Source organism: Sitophilus oryzae, unplaced genomic scaffold (assembly GCF_002938485.1).
Source record: "Sitophilus oryzae breed Bouriz unplaced genomic scaffold, Soryzae_2.0 scaffold_576_pilon_pilon, whole genome shotgun sequence".
Taxonomy (NCBI): Eukaryota; Metazoa; Arthropoda; class Insecta; order Coleoptera; family Curculionidae; genus Sitophilus; species Sitophilus oryzae.
Genome location: NW_022147169.1, coordinates 2,056,463 through 2,072,278, shown reverse-complemented (window position 1 = coordinate 2,072,278; position 15,816 = coordinate 2,056,463). Strand labels below are relative to the sequence as shown.

General features: G+C 33.1%; 1 long non-coding RNA gene across 2 annotated transcripts; it reads left to right on the top strand.

Moving 5' to 3' along the window:
* Nucleotides 1–1,523: 1,523 nt before the first annotated feature.
* On the top strand, nucleotides 1,524–15,816 carry LOC115887527. Of its 2 annotated transcripts, none has more exons than XR_004051100.1 (2): nucleotides 1,524–2,367; nucleotides 15,536–15,816. It is a non-coding gene; the product is annotated as an uncharacterized LOC115887527 (long non-coding RNA). The 2 variants fall into 2 exon arrangements; XR_004051101.1 differs by lacking the exon at nucleotides 1,524–2,367 and adding an exon at nucleotides 9,195–9,661.

Below are 15,816 nucleotides of genomic sequence, written 5' to 3'. Positions count from 1 at the left end.
AATGTCCGCTAAGGGGCGTTTCTCTGATAGCCAATCAGAAAACAGGGGTTTTCTCAAAAATATGCAGGTGAGCAGGTATTTTAAATATTACTCTTGTAATCATCGAGAAATTTGTAATTTTTTTGATATAGAGTGTTTTGCTCTATCTCATAAAATAAAGTGGTGGGGGAAGGTTAAACTTGCTTTTATTAAAATAAGGATAACTTTGGTTTAGGTTACCCGATTTATACAAACTAGGGCTCGTTTTCAAGAGCTTTTCTTCCTTAATGATCTCTAGTATATTTTTTTTCCATAATTTCTTTCGTGGTAGCTGGAGGGCGTTGTTTGACATCATAACAGATATTGGGGTTTTGCATAAAAAAATCTATATTTCTCTTTGTACAGTTAAATAGAGCACAAAATTTCCAAAATATCAGCGCAAACCGCAAGTTTCTATCTTCTCTCTAACCGGAAATATTAAGAGAACAAATCATGTTAGGCTGCCGCTTAGGATTATATGGTCTAAAAATTATAGTAGTAGGCTAGGAAACAAAAAGAGGTAAATTGGTAAAAAAAAACTTCTTCTTCTTCTTCCTTCTTCATACTAGGCGAATTGCCTGTTTGGTTTCGTCGTCTCTACCGGTTAGACTGACAAGTTGTCGCTCCATCGTTTTCGTGGACGTTCTAAGCTTCTGCGACCTAGCGGTGATTTGTCGCGTGCAACTCTCACTATCCTTCTGTTGTCCATTCTGCTGATATGCTCGTTCCATTCTTCCTTTCTGCTAAGTACCCACTCATTTACATTTTCCACCTTGCACGCTCTTCTTATGCTTTCATTTCTCTTCCTGTCCAGAAGCGTCTTTCCAGCTATTCTGCGTAGTACTCTCATTTCGGTTGTTTCTAGTAGTTGTTTAGTTTTCGCTGTATCAGGTCGAGTTTCTGCAGTGTATGTCATTATTGGTCGTAGCGTTGCCTTGTAAATTCTCGCTTTAGTCTCCACCTCAATGTTTTTATTTCGCCATATTGTATCATTTAGGCATCCTGCTATTCTGGTTACCTTCGTTGTCCGTTCTCGCACCTCCGCTTCTACATCACCATATCCTGAGATTTCTATGCCTAGATACTTAAACTTCATCTCTTGCTGAATAACATTGCCCTCGACTTCCAGTTTGCATCTTAGTGGTACTTTTAATGTCGTCATGCATTTAGTTTTCTGAGTCGATATTATCATAATAAGTGATTTGGCAGTGCAATTAAATCGATGTAATAAGCGCTGTAGATCGTTCTCATTTTCAGCTACCAATACGGCGTCGTCGGCATAGTTAGAATAGTAATTTCCTGGTCGCCCATACTGTATCCCTTCAGTAAACGTACATTTCCTATTATTTCGTCCATAATGATGTTGAAAAGAAGAGGGCTCAGGGAGTCACCTTGTCGGATACCACAGCCTACATTTATTGGTTCGGTCAGGACCCCGTTAATTTTAGCTTGAATTTGGTTCGCTTCATATATGTTTTGTATGGTTTTAACGAGGTTGTGTGGGATTTGCCTATTGTAAAGAAGGTGTACAACGTCTCTTAGCTGCACACGGTCGAACGCTTTTTCTAAATCAATAAAACACATATACGCTGGTTTGTTATATTCGATTGATTTTTCTGTTATCTGTCTTATGACAAAAACCGCGTCTGTGCATGATCTGCCCGATCTGAAACCTTGCTGTTCATCTGCTAAGCATGTTAAGTCGTTTATTTTGGTTGTTATCACTTTTGTCGTAAGTTTTAGTGTGGTGCTTAGAAGATTTATGCCTCTATAGTTTGAGGGCAGCTTCTTATCTCCTCTTTTAAACATCAAGATAGTGGTGCTGGTTCGCCATTCATCGGGTATCCTGTGTTGGTAAAGAATTTTTTGAATCAGGGATGTTAGCTGCTGTATGAGAGATAGTAAAAAAAAACTAAGTATGTAAAAAAACTATTCAAGAACACTTTAATTTTTTTTGGTAGATGTGTTTTTATCAATTAATTCGCATCGATAAAGGCTTATCAGTATGCCAGAGATAAGATATGTTTAATTAATTTAATCACTCTTACTTCTGCAATCTCAGTTTAATTGTTACTTTGAATGTTACCTGACGATTTTTGTAGAAATAATTAATTATGAGTAATCTACTCAAAGTTGTTATTTTCCTAATTACATTGGTGACATGTATAAGTGTGATCGCGTCGTTCAACTTGGGAGATAGACTAAAATCTTCATCCAACTCCGAATCAGAAGATCATGAGGATCCAGCAATATTCCGTATGGTTCAGAGCATAATAAATGTACCTTGTAAAGCTGGATACGTTTATATAAACAACAAATGCGTCAAATCTTATGATTAAAACGATTCAGGTAGGTTTTTTGGGAGTATTATTTGATCTTTTTTTTAATACATTAAATTTCGAAGTAGGTAGTTTGATATACAAGATGGTCCGAACTGTATTCCGGGAGCATATTCTGCAAATGAAAATAAGTAAAAAAGTTCGTATAAATGTATGTCCTAAAATACTTTGTTTCGGAGATACAGGGTGAAGAAGTTTCATTTTTGTTTCGATTTTTTCTAAATAATTTCTCAAGTAACGTCAATATTTGGATAAAAATTGGTATCTGGGTGTTTTGTATCACGAGAAATTTGATTTTAACCATAGAGTAAAGCCGTAACTATGGTAATATCAGAGATTAAGAAATTATACCGTGGGAAAATTTGCGGTGAACAGGCAGGGCCGGCGGAAGGGAAATATTGAGACCGGGCGAATACCCTACCTGGCGCCCCCCCCCCTATAGTTAACATGTTACCATAACAACTAAGTATATATATGCTACTTTAACAATAAAAATTCACTTAAAGGTACTTCAAAATTCTTCTCTTCGTTCAATCTTAGTCCGCGGTTGTTGTTTTTTCTATACCGGGTGCATCTTGAAAGCGACTCACCCTTATAACTATTTTAATTTTTTAGATAAAAAACGGAATTTGGTATGTTAGTATTTTTTTTTAGAATGAGTGGGAGGGGGTTAATCACTTCGACCTTACAGATCCATTGTGTCCCCCTTTCTTGAATCATAACTCATCATACAGTCCCAGGGCTTTGACAAAAGCCAGTATCTGGGGCGGTTTTATAGAGGGTAGTTCTCCGTCTCCAATATCAGTCGTACCAAAATTCATGGCACGAATGGTTGTCGTCTCGGCGCACTCAGTGATGAGGTGTACTGTGTTTCCTCATTTTCCCCACAGAATCTGCATTCGCCGTTTCTTCTTAGTTTCAATCTACTGAGGTGTTAATTGAGGAGACAGTGTCCTGTTAAAAACCCCGTGACAATCCGAAGATTGTTCTTACTTAAACCCAGGAAGATCTGTGATTTTTCTTAATCATAAGCCCTCAGAAACTTCTTCGAGTGTCTTAGACCGTTGCAAGATTCCCACTCCAGGTTGCGGACGGAATCTTCCAAGTTTTTGAGTTCCGCCTTGAGTTGATTACCACTTGGAAAGCAGAACGGTTCTGGTCCAGTTAGTGGAGTGTTCGCTCCTTTTCTAGCTAGATCATTTGCTTTTTCATTGCCTTCTATCCCTTGGTGAGCAGGCACCCAGAGTAGGAGGACTTTGTTTTCTTTGCCTAATTTATTCAGCTTCTCTATGCATTCTTTGGCCAATTTCGAATTGATTGATACTGAGTTGATCGCTTTTAACGCTGCTTGACTATCAGATAAGATGGCTATTTCTTGTTTCCGATAGTTCCTATCTAAGATAAGTTGTACGCATCTCTCGATAGCGTAGATTTCTGCCTGTAGGATACTAGGGTAAGTGCCCATTGGTTCGGAGTAATTAGCTCTCGGCGCAAACACTCCGATCCCTGTTCCCGTATTGGTTTTGGAAGCATCAGTATACCAAGTTATGGTATGGTCTTTTAACTGCTGGGCAAGCGTTTCGCTCTTCCAATCCTTCTTATTGCTCAATACTACATTGACATGTTTGTCAAAGTTGTACGTTCTTGGCATATCGTCCACTGGGAGTTTCAGGAGTGGTATTTCCTTTTTGAGGGTGTTCCAAGCCCCTGATCTGACAATTCTCCCAGTTCTAATTCCGTTAGTGACCATTCTAATCATTGTCGCATGGGCATCTCTACCAATGACAATGTGCAGTGGTGTTAGATCTAGAATGACCTCCATTGCTGCTGTTGGACAGGTTTTCATGGCTCCTGTGATACAAACGCATGCTAGTCTCTGGACTTTGCACAAGTTTAGCCTTGCCGTCCGTTGCTCTAGTTTTGTGAACCAGGCAACTGCTCCATAAGTAATCATGGGTCTTACTATCATGGTATACATCCAGCGCAAAGTGTTAGGGGAGCAGCCCCATCTATTTCCGGCCAGTCTTCTGCATATCATGAGAGCCTTTATGGCTTTGCTGGTAGTGTTCTTAATATGCCTGTTCCACAGGAGTTTACTGTCCAGGGTTATTCCCAGATATTTAACTTCCTGTGTTGGCAGTATTACCTTTCCATCTAGTTGAATTCTTTTCAAGTTTTTCAGACTTCGCTTTCTGGTGAATGGCACTATCGCGGTTTTGTCTGAGTTGATACTCAGCACGACAGTCCTACACCATCTCTCAGTGATACGGAGTCGTCTTTGGATAATATTACACAGGGTGCCTTTTCCCCCGAGCGATCATGACTATGTCATCTGCATACCCAATGCAGTGTATTCCCGCTAGAGTTAATTCATCTAGTAGTTCATCCACCACCAAGCTCCACAGCAAAGGGGAGGTTACTCCACCTTGTGGAGTTCCTTGCGTTGTTTTAACAGCTACAGTTAAATGTTAGTATATGACATAACTTATTATTAATTAAAAAAATCGTATTTTAAATTTCAATCTAGAGTGCCATGGCTGTGTTAAAAACACTAATTTTTAAACAAGGAGCCTTGGAAAAATAGATTTGATCGTCTAATGTTTTTCGTGTCTTGTCCTGGTGGGTTAAAAAATGCCCAAATCGTATTTTTAATCCTATGTCAATTTTTTTAAACGGAACAAGTGCTCATTTGCTGCATATTTGGAAAAAGAATTTTTTACGAATAATTTTGTACCAAACACTTGATATTTCGAGTCAAATTGTCGTTATGTACCGTATGTTACAATTTCAAATAAACCATATTATGCGAAAATGTAAAAGTTGACATATGATATGTCATTCTATTCAGATTGTCATTTTCTATCGCATAAAGTAGTAATATACCGAGGTTGACATTTAAAAATCAAAAGCTTTATTAATTTCCGGTGAAAGAGGAAGTGATGAAAAACAATTGAATATACATCAATTAATTCTAATTTATGTCGTATACTAACATACCAAATCTCGTTTTTTCATCTGAAAAAATAAACAAGTTATAAGAGCGAGCCAGTTTTGAGACGCACCCGGTATATAAATGATAAGCATAAGTGATCTTTGAAAACATTATTATTTAGTTGCAAGCAATTGCATTATGTTTCTATAAGAATTTAAGAAAAACTTCTTTTCTTTTTCACAATCAATCATTTCGTGCAGAATCAGTATAGGTATGATCAGATACAGTTTTGTCGGCTTCAAAATGAGGATCAGCCAGTGTTTGAGATTTGAGATGCATTCATTGTCTTGCTTTAATGAGAAATTTCTACGATTCTGCTACCATTTACCATGTATTACTACATATTCAATCCAGAATAATCAAAATCACCAGAAGATTGATATTTTTTCCCACTACTGTTAATAAATTAATGAGGCAAACTTACAAGCTTTTTTTGATAATGATATCGGGATAGCTTCTTCGATATTTAGCTTCTTGCGAATTGAATATTTGTTTCATATAATTTTAGGGCAGATCAGCCATTAACAAATAAAGGGTGTGGGTAGTAGACAAAGTGCAATTTTGAGCGGTCAGTCTAAAACTGTCAATTTTGCTGGCTCTTGACCCAAAACAGTTTATTGTTTAGAGAAAATTTATAAAAACAAGAATTATAGAAAGGAAGAGTTATTTACAAAAAAATTGATAGCTTTTCAGTTATAAGTAAAATACCACGAACAATTTTTTTTTAAATATTTTAGTTGCTGGCGTGGCGCCCCTCACATTCGGCGCCCCGGGCGGTCGCCCGGGTCGCCCGTTCCTTCCGCCGGCCCTGTGAACAGGCAGTTCTAAAAGGTTTTCGAAATATATACAGGGAAATTTAAAAGAAAATGTACGACATTCAACATCTTTTTTTTGCGAAAAAAACCTCATAGACGTGTTCCTGGGGTCAAAATATACCAGCCCTGAAAATATTTGCACTTATTTAAGACTCACCCTATATATGCTGCAACTACATCATAATCAAGGACTACAACACATACCAACCCTTTCTACGGTTATTAATTATCACCATCCTCGTTCCATTTGAAAAAAATGAGATATGATTAAAAATACGATTTGGGCATGTTTTAACTGGCCAGGTCTGGCACAAGGGAAACAATAGACAATCAAATCTATTTTTCTAATGCATCTTGATTAAAAATTAGTGTTTTCAATACAGCCATGATTTTTTTAAGCAAAAATGTCAAAAGTTGCCATATTATGATATGCTATTCTATTCAGAGTGTCATTTTCTATCGAATAGAGTAAAAAAATACTGAGGGTGCCATTTAAGAATCAAAAGTATTGTTGTAGCAATTTCCGGTTAAACAGGAAGTGGCCAAAAACAATTGAATACATTAATTAATAATAATTTGTCATATACTAACATACCAAATCTCGTTTTTTATCAGAAAAAATAAAGAAGTTATAGAGGTGAACCGCTCTTGAGAAACACCCGGTATATTATGTTCATGGCCCTAAAAAAATAATACCTTCTCTATAAATCAATAATATCAGAGAGAAAATTCAATCGCAGTTTACTATAAAGTGCTTCAATAGAATAGACCACAAAATTACATTCGTAACAATATCGCAAATCGTCACTCCTACAAATTCAAACTCGCAGATAGAACGCGGTCCCAGTTGGGAAGTTGCTCTTTATCATGGTCTCATATAAAGGGATATTTCTTCGGTTTGTCATTCATTTGCTCCATAAGATTTCATTTAGACATTTCAAAAAAAAAAATTCAAAAAATTTTGAATTTTCAAATTTTTTTTTCGCGAAAAAGACCTCATAGGCGTTTTTCTGGGGTTGAACTATATATATACTAGCATTTATTTCTGGGACACCTTGTACTGTGGTCCTCTTTTGATCCTTATATCCCTTTCAAAAAGTCTAGCAAACCTGGGGCGCTATTCTGTACATCGTCGGTATCGGCTATCGGTACGTATTTGTATACACTTAAATCAAGGAAAATCTTTCCATTAAATTACTGTGTTAAATATTCTTAGAACGAATGCGTTGCCCTCTATGAATTAAACTAAAAACTAGTAGTGGAAACTATCGAATGAATACTATCGAAACATTCGATAGTTGCAATTCATTCGAATAATTCGATAGCTAGTAAGAAAACATTCGTCGAAAACTATTCGAATAAAAATATCGAATAGATGCGTCATCTGCCTTGAAATATATTAATTCGGCACCAAAAACCATTCATTTATAAAATTCATTCATTTGTAAAATTCATTTATTCGTCAGGATCGATTATAATAAAATATAAACTGGATTTTAGTTGTCGCCCGGCGACGTAGGTTTCTTTCCTAGAAACCCGACAGCGGTCGGTGGCAATGGTATGAAAAAAGCCGGCATCTTTGATTTTGAGTCAGATAAAGATAAGGACACATTATTTTTTTTATTGAGGTGCTAGTATTTACACAGAAAATACATTATGAACGGCGCTGTTGCCGTATATTTGTATTAGTTGGTATTAGCAAAGAATATTATTCTTTGGTATTATAGTTAGTTAGGGATAGTTTGACTATATATTTTGTATTTTTTTTATTAATATTCTGTTGTTACACTGCAATAATACTTTTTATTTTGGATGTAGGAAAATGATTTTTAATGTTTTTAAGCAAAACTGGTTTAATAAATAATAATAACAGTAATAATTTGTTATATATATTAACACCAAAATTTAAAATCATTTAATATAAACATTTTTTTAAGTAGTAGCAAAATATAAACAACAACTTAGAAGTCCAAATTATTTATATTAGATCCTATTTAAAAATAATATAGTCTCTAAATTTTTTGTGTGGCAACGTTGGTTTATTAATTAATAATAATTACAGAACTAATTAGTTATATTAACAACAAATTTTAAAATCATGAAATGTAAACATTTATTAATTTTCTAAGCATGCAGTGTAATAGAAGAAAAATATAAATAAAAAATTAGAAATCAAAATAATTATATATGTGTATTACTTTTTATTACTTTGTATTAGTATTTAAAAATAATATTTGCTTTTACTGGCATTTACTTTAAAAAATAAATAAAATATTTCTTCGCAAAAATCTACATGTAAGAGAATTAGCATAAACAAAATACAAATATCGTTAACTTTTTTTTTAAATTGGCACGTGTAAAACTTTAATCAATCAATTTAATTTTCCCATCCCAAAATTTGAGTTCAATAACCATTTACTTAACCACATTACCACATTACTTAAATATGATTATTAAGTTCAACTAATTCATATTACTAAAACATCTAAAATACAAATACATATGTATTTTTAAAATTAATTGTAAGTTCACCTCATCTCTCTTAAAAATTGTTACTTCTCAAAATTTCCCATTAAAAAAATAGACCATATACCGTATAAAATTAAATAATTGATCGGAAAAAATAAAAGATCGGAAAATCACACAAATTTTCGGAAAAATTTTGACCACCTGCACACGTACACAATCATCAATTTAAAAAAAAACACTACTACTTTAGTATTTTAAATATTTTAATAAACGCAAAAATAGCACAGTATTTAGAAGGCAAGTTATAAAAATTTGGAAGGACTAATAATGCACTGACGCAGACAAAAATCAAACGAATACTAAATTTCATTTATAAAAAGCATTCGATAGTCGTGGCTTAACGATAATCATTTAGTTGCACGGCGAGGTTGTCACATATGGTTTAGTATACAAATGAATGAATGATTTTATTCGAATGAAACCATTCGATAGTTGAAATCATTCATTCAGTAACCATTCGATAGTCTAATTCATTCGATAGTTCCCATCGCTACTAAAAACCATATCGACACCTATAGATTCGTCATTTCTTAATAATAAAATATGCAAATACAACGAAAAGCATATATTTAATTTAATCTTGCGCAAGTCTGAGATAAAAGCAACAACATAATAAGAGATACCTACTGTGCAGAAGAATATTATAGTTATCGTAGTAGAATTATCTTTGTGTGCAGTTTGTATGTTCAAAGTTCCCCATATCTAAAAATAGAAAGACTTGTGTGCTAGTAAATTGGAATTAGATTTGAGTTTAAAATATTGTTTCTGAACAAATATGGAAAAATTAAGAACCTTAGTTCTTCTGGTACTTGTAGTAACAGTTTTAAACGTAGGTATGTCTACATCAAGAGATGTAAACAACAGCGGATTCACACCCAGACAACTAAATGTCGTAGAAGTTAAATGTAAACCTGGATTCGTACGTATATATGGGAAATGCATCAAGGCCTATATTATGTAATACAAACGTAAGTTTTTATATAAATAGATACATAGTTACGATTTAAAAAAAAATTCTGAACTTTGGTATTTTCCCCCCCAAAAAGAATGTTTTCGGAATTTTCTGATATACTGATTTTATTACCAATAGAATACAGGGTGTCCTAGGCTGAGCGTGCATTGTTTCTGTTGATAACTCTTAAATTATTAATTTTAAAAAAATTATACTTAAACCATTAAATACTACATGAAAAGGTGCTTTGGAAATGTTTTCATAGAAGTACAAAATTTTCCATAGCAAAAAAGTTACAGCGATTTGTTAAAAATGCACATTTTTGAAAAACACCCCGTAACTCCGAAACGGTAACATATATTGATGTGCGGTTTTCACCATCATGTTTTTGATTAAAATTGAGCTCCAGGCACCGATATTAGTTTTCGTCTATCTCCTATAGAAAAGGGTGTTTCCATTTAAAAGCGTCGAATTTGACCCACCCTGTACATGTTCCTATACCTAAAATAAATCGTTTTTAAGTAAATCGTTTATAACTAGTAGGCTCTGGACACCTTACTGATGATATGCCCTTAATGGAACTCGAAAACATATTTTTCCAGCAGGACGACGCACCGCCTCTGATCGCAGAAGTTATCAGCAAATTTTTGCAGCCAATTTCAAGAATAACTGAATAGCTAACCAAGATCCCAGCCGTTGGCCGTCGAGGCCGCCTGACTTAGTGCCCATGGATCTAATCCTATGGATATATTTGCGGAAGAATAAAGGTTCCTTATTCTTCCGTATAATCTAGACTAGAATTAGAAATACTTAGCAGTTATGAGAGGTTATCGTTCACCCCCACTGAGTTAATGAATTCCACGAGAAATGTTAAAAAAGATTTAGTTTTAAAGGGTATATTTTTTTGTTTTTTTTAACCAGTAGCTTATGACTTTAAACGTCACGCGATGTAAAACTATATCTGGCCATGTCACATGTCATATTGCCATTAACTATCACTAAAATACGAAATATTTATACGAGGTTTTACCAACAGTATTTATAATATACGAAATTCAAATAATTATTTTTTTGATAGAAGGATATAAATTGTCTGATGGTTTGACACTTAATGTCAAGGGAAGCTAGATAAAGTCAAGAAAAAATTTCGCTTTAAAACTAAATCTTAAATAACTTAAAAACAATTTATTATAGGTATAGGAACATGTATCAATAAAAAGTAATGAATCGAAAAATCTTTTCACTAGTGACATAAAAAATGGGGTGAGTTTCCATCTGAAAAAAATAATTTATGATATTTTTTCATCGCTCAGTTTCATGACAGCTACGGCCAATATTAGAGATATTCGAACAATTTAATAATCGAGAGATCTCATTGTGAAACAGTAATGTGCAAAAAAGCCCCGATCTAGATGTTGTAGTTGTGACAAAAACTTCCTTTTATTGAAAATTTAAGTCAAAAATCTTGCGAACGGCTACTCTTATATCGGAGGCGGTGGGAACAAGCTTTTGCTTCTGCACTTGACTAAAAAAATGATACCCACCTATACCTTACACTGCATACCAGAGGGCGCCACTTATTTCAAAAAGATGCTAATACTTACAAAGGATAGTACAAACTGAAATAAGAAAATTTGTACAAGTGTATTAATTGAATAGAAACTAAAATTAGTATAGCTATTAAATATTTTGAGAAACTGGATCAACCAATGAAACAATTCAAATACCCAAAAAAAAAGATTTATTACTTGTTAGAAATATTCGGTACCTATTCGGCACAGCAGTTATGTACATTAATATACAAGAATTATATTTAAGAAATATAATAATATAATGTATAATATTATTCAAACAATTATAATATAAAAAGAATACTTTTAGAGACGGTCCTGGTTTTATTCGAATATTAAATATCTAAATTTCAATTGACTTATTACGAAGATTCATGAACCTTTTTGTTTATATATAGTTAAGGGAAAAAGTTTAAAAGCTGCATCCAAGATTGCCCTTACAGGTCAAAGATCGTAATGATATAAAAGGTTAACATAAATAGATGTTAAATATGAATAATCAATCAATATAACATGATTATTTTAATAATCAAATACAAGTAAAATTTAAGCAATGCTGAAGGCAAATACTTAAAGTGTTAAAAAAAATAAAATGTAACAGAACATTAAATTTTATAAATTAAGGGTTAATGTAATGCTGAAGGCAAGTACTTAACCAGTTAAATGTAAAATGCTAAGAATAGTTAATTTCTTAACACGCTAATGACTATTTAGAATTAAATTAATAAAATTTTAGTTTACTATAAAAAATATACAGGCGTATACCAAATTATACTAAAAAAGGATCTTCTTAATGATACAAAAACATCACAGCATCCAACTTCTCCTCAGAGGGGTGCAGGGCTGAAATCTAAGCGAACAGGCTGCTACTGATTACTTCGGTAACTGAACACGTAAGAAAACTTGTGGAAAAACTTCTAGAAAAATATGCAGAACAACTTGCAGAAAACGTCTAGAAAAATGTCTAGAAATACTTGAAGAAAAATACGTGGAAAAATGCTGAGAAAAATACGTAGAAAAATCTGTAGAAAAACCTAAAAAGAAATGCACGGTATTAGTTAACCTTACATTTTAAAAAACTCGAAAAATTTACGAAGGTATTAATTTACCTCATTGTGAAGGCACACAATCAATAATTATTTAACATTTCTTCTCAAATAAGGGCTGGACCATAGACTTAAAATAAAATATAGACTGAGCATCTCATTCATAAATAGCTGGAACATGCGGTCAGACACTGTCTTGTTATTGTTGTGTTATTGTTTTAGGTTATAACGAGTGCGACACGAGCGATAGATAGGTTGTCTCTGTCGTAACGGTCGTTCCCTGACGACTCTGCCGAGAAACACAACACTGTCTTTCGTTTCTCAAGTACACCTGAACTCTCCGTATCATAGCCGGGTAATTTTTTATTTTAATGAAGCTATAATTAAATTAAAATATATCGTATTTAAACTTTTTATATTTTATTAAGATTTAGGACAGGTTTTTTAAATAAAAGTTTAGAAAAAACGTCTTAGAGTCCAAAAGGATAAAAATAATAAAATACACGTTATAGAAGAAATTTTATAATCGAAATTACGTAATTTTTGAAATTAATAATAAATTATTAATTTTAGTCAAACATTTACAACCCCTAATATTAATCAAAACAGGATCTATTCCACAGATATAATAGAATCGGCGACAGGGAGAGAAAAAAAATATGATTGTTGTATTTTTTTTTCTGGTTAAGTGATGTCTTATTATGTAAGTTAGAGAAAACATAAATCTGTTCCATTAAAGCAAGGAAGGTGATAGGAAGTGGATAAAATGAAAACTACATTTATTTAACTCGGTACTGTCTTTATTATACCGGGTGCGTCCCAAAAGTGGCTCATCCCCCATAATTTTTTTATATTTTCAAATAAAAAAACAATATTTAGTATGTTAATACATGACATAAATTAGGATTGATTGACGCATTCAATTGTTTTTGGTCACTTCCTGTTTCACCGGAAATGACTATAACATTTAATTTTTAAACGGCACCCTTGGTATATTTCTACTTTATTCGATAGAAAATGACACTCTGAATAGAATGACACATCATATGTCAACTTTTCACATTCTCGCATATGGTTTAATTGTAATTGTAACACGCGGTTCATAACGACAATTTGACACGAAATACCAAGTGTGTGGTATCAATATATTCATAAAAAAATGCTTTTTCCAAATATGCTAATGAGTCCCTTGTTCCCTTGTTCCATTTGAAAAAATTGACATATGTATGATTAAAAATACGATTTGTACATCTTTTAACCGGCCTAGACAAGACACGAAACCCATTAGACGATCAAAACTATTTTTCCAAGGCTCCTTGATTAAAACTTAGTGTTTTTAACAACACCATGACACCCTGGATTGAAATTTAAAATAGGATTTGTTTTTAAGCGACAATGTCAAAAGTTGACATATGATATGTCATTCTATTCAGAGTATCATTTTTATCGAATAAAGTAGCAATATACCGAGGGTGCCTTTAAAAATCAAAAGATGTAATCATTTCTGTGAAACAGGAAGAGACCAAAAACAATTGAATACGTCAATAAATCCTAATTTATGTCATATACCTACTAACATACAAATCTGTTTTTTTTTTATCTGAAAAAATAAAAGAGTTATAGGGGTGAGCCACTTTTGAGACGACCCGGTATATTAAAAAATATTGTTTCACAATGTAATATAATTTTAAAATTCTTGTATGTTATTTAAGATTCTGAAGATAATTTTAGAATAAACCGGAATATATTTTTAATAAAAACATTATTAATTATTAACAGGGTTATAATTATGATTTTGTTACAGTGTAAGTAAGTAAATAATGTAATGTAAGAGAGAAAAAATTCAGATTTTACATTTTACTAAAATATTATCTAAATAAGCGCCTTTCTACAACAACGCCACTGACTCCTAATGGGTAAATTGAGAGTTGCCTACCGGTCAAAAGTCGTTTCAGGACATAAATGGATTATTTATGTCAAATTTCTTGCAAATTTGGCACTGGCGAACCATATTTTATAGTTCTTGAACAGAAAAAGTCAATAAAATAAACCCTTAAGGACCACAAGCTAAGAAAATGCGTAATACAGCCGGGGAGATAGCGGCAACAAAGCTTTGCCGCACACGTCCGACACGTACTACAAGGTAATAAATGAATGAATAGGCTCCCTCGCCTCTAATCGGTGTTGTCATATTGTAAAGAACTTATCCTTTTTAAACAGTATCCGACTTATAATTTAGTAGTATAGGACTATTTAATACATCTCTGGAATATTAAAACCTACTTTATTAAACTGTAGTATTAATATCTCAATATATGTGTATAACAAGAAAAAAAATATTGATAATATTAAAGACGTGACAACATAGGCTGGATGAGGAAGGCTCGGTCGACTGTACCCAGAAGTAAACATGTGTACAAAAAATATTGTCTGTCCGCGTTGAGATGTAAATAGTGTAGTCTATATTTTATTTTAAGTCTATGGGCTGGACACTTCTCATCAAAAAAACTGGAATCTAAAAGAAAGGCATGTGAAGGTTTTTTCTACCGAATGGAATGTCAAGGAAAATCTTACCAAAACTATAGATCCACTAAAATCTCAATAATCAAAAGCTATATGGGACCTTCAACCATCTATAGGATACCAAAATCACAATATTTTTCCCATATTGTGAAAAATACCAGCTACATAAACTTAATTCTCAAAATGGCACAGTGACCTCGGTAACGGCCAAATCCGAGGTGGCGATTTTGACGTTTCCCGTCTTGTCGATACACCAGGGTACGATCCAATATTTTCGATAGAGAGCGTTCCGAAATTTAAGCGTAGTAGAAATGTAAAAAGAATATCGATACAATAATAAAATACCGTCTATAATAAAACAAAGTAGCATTTGGAAAATAAAAATGCTACATAGTTCTCTGGAAACTTCTAATGCACGCTCAGCCTGGGACACCCTGTATAACAGTTAAGTTTTACATGATGTTTTTTTCTCATTTAGATTCCTGGAGGTGGCTAGCGACCTATTCAGATCTATTGTGGCCCTCTTTTGACCCTTATATCCCTTTCAAAAAGTCTAGAAAACCTGCACATGGCTTCGTTCTTCAGTACCATCAGTTTTAAGAGTACCTGTTAGACCTATTGCATATGCAGCTTTGACCGTCTTTCTGTCTTTGCAATATTTTTTAATTCGTTGCAATTTTTTTATCCAAACTGCATTTTGAAACGTGTTTATCTCTATTTGTTATTTCATCTATTTTTCTTTGGTTTCAGATTCAGAAGTTCCAACTAAATACTGACCAATAAGAATATACACCAGGCATCAATAAAAAATGGACCAATTATACATGTATAAAAATATAACAATATTAAATGTCATAAAATAATGTACGTATTTAAATATGGCAGTTTTAGAATTTTACAGTTTTAGAAATATGGCAGTTTAGAACTTTTACATTCGTTAACATTTGTATAATGTTTTTTTTAGAAATATAGGTATCTTTCTATGTGTATTGTAGTATTAGATTTGGTAATATTAAATAGATAAAAACAGT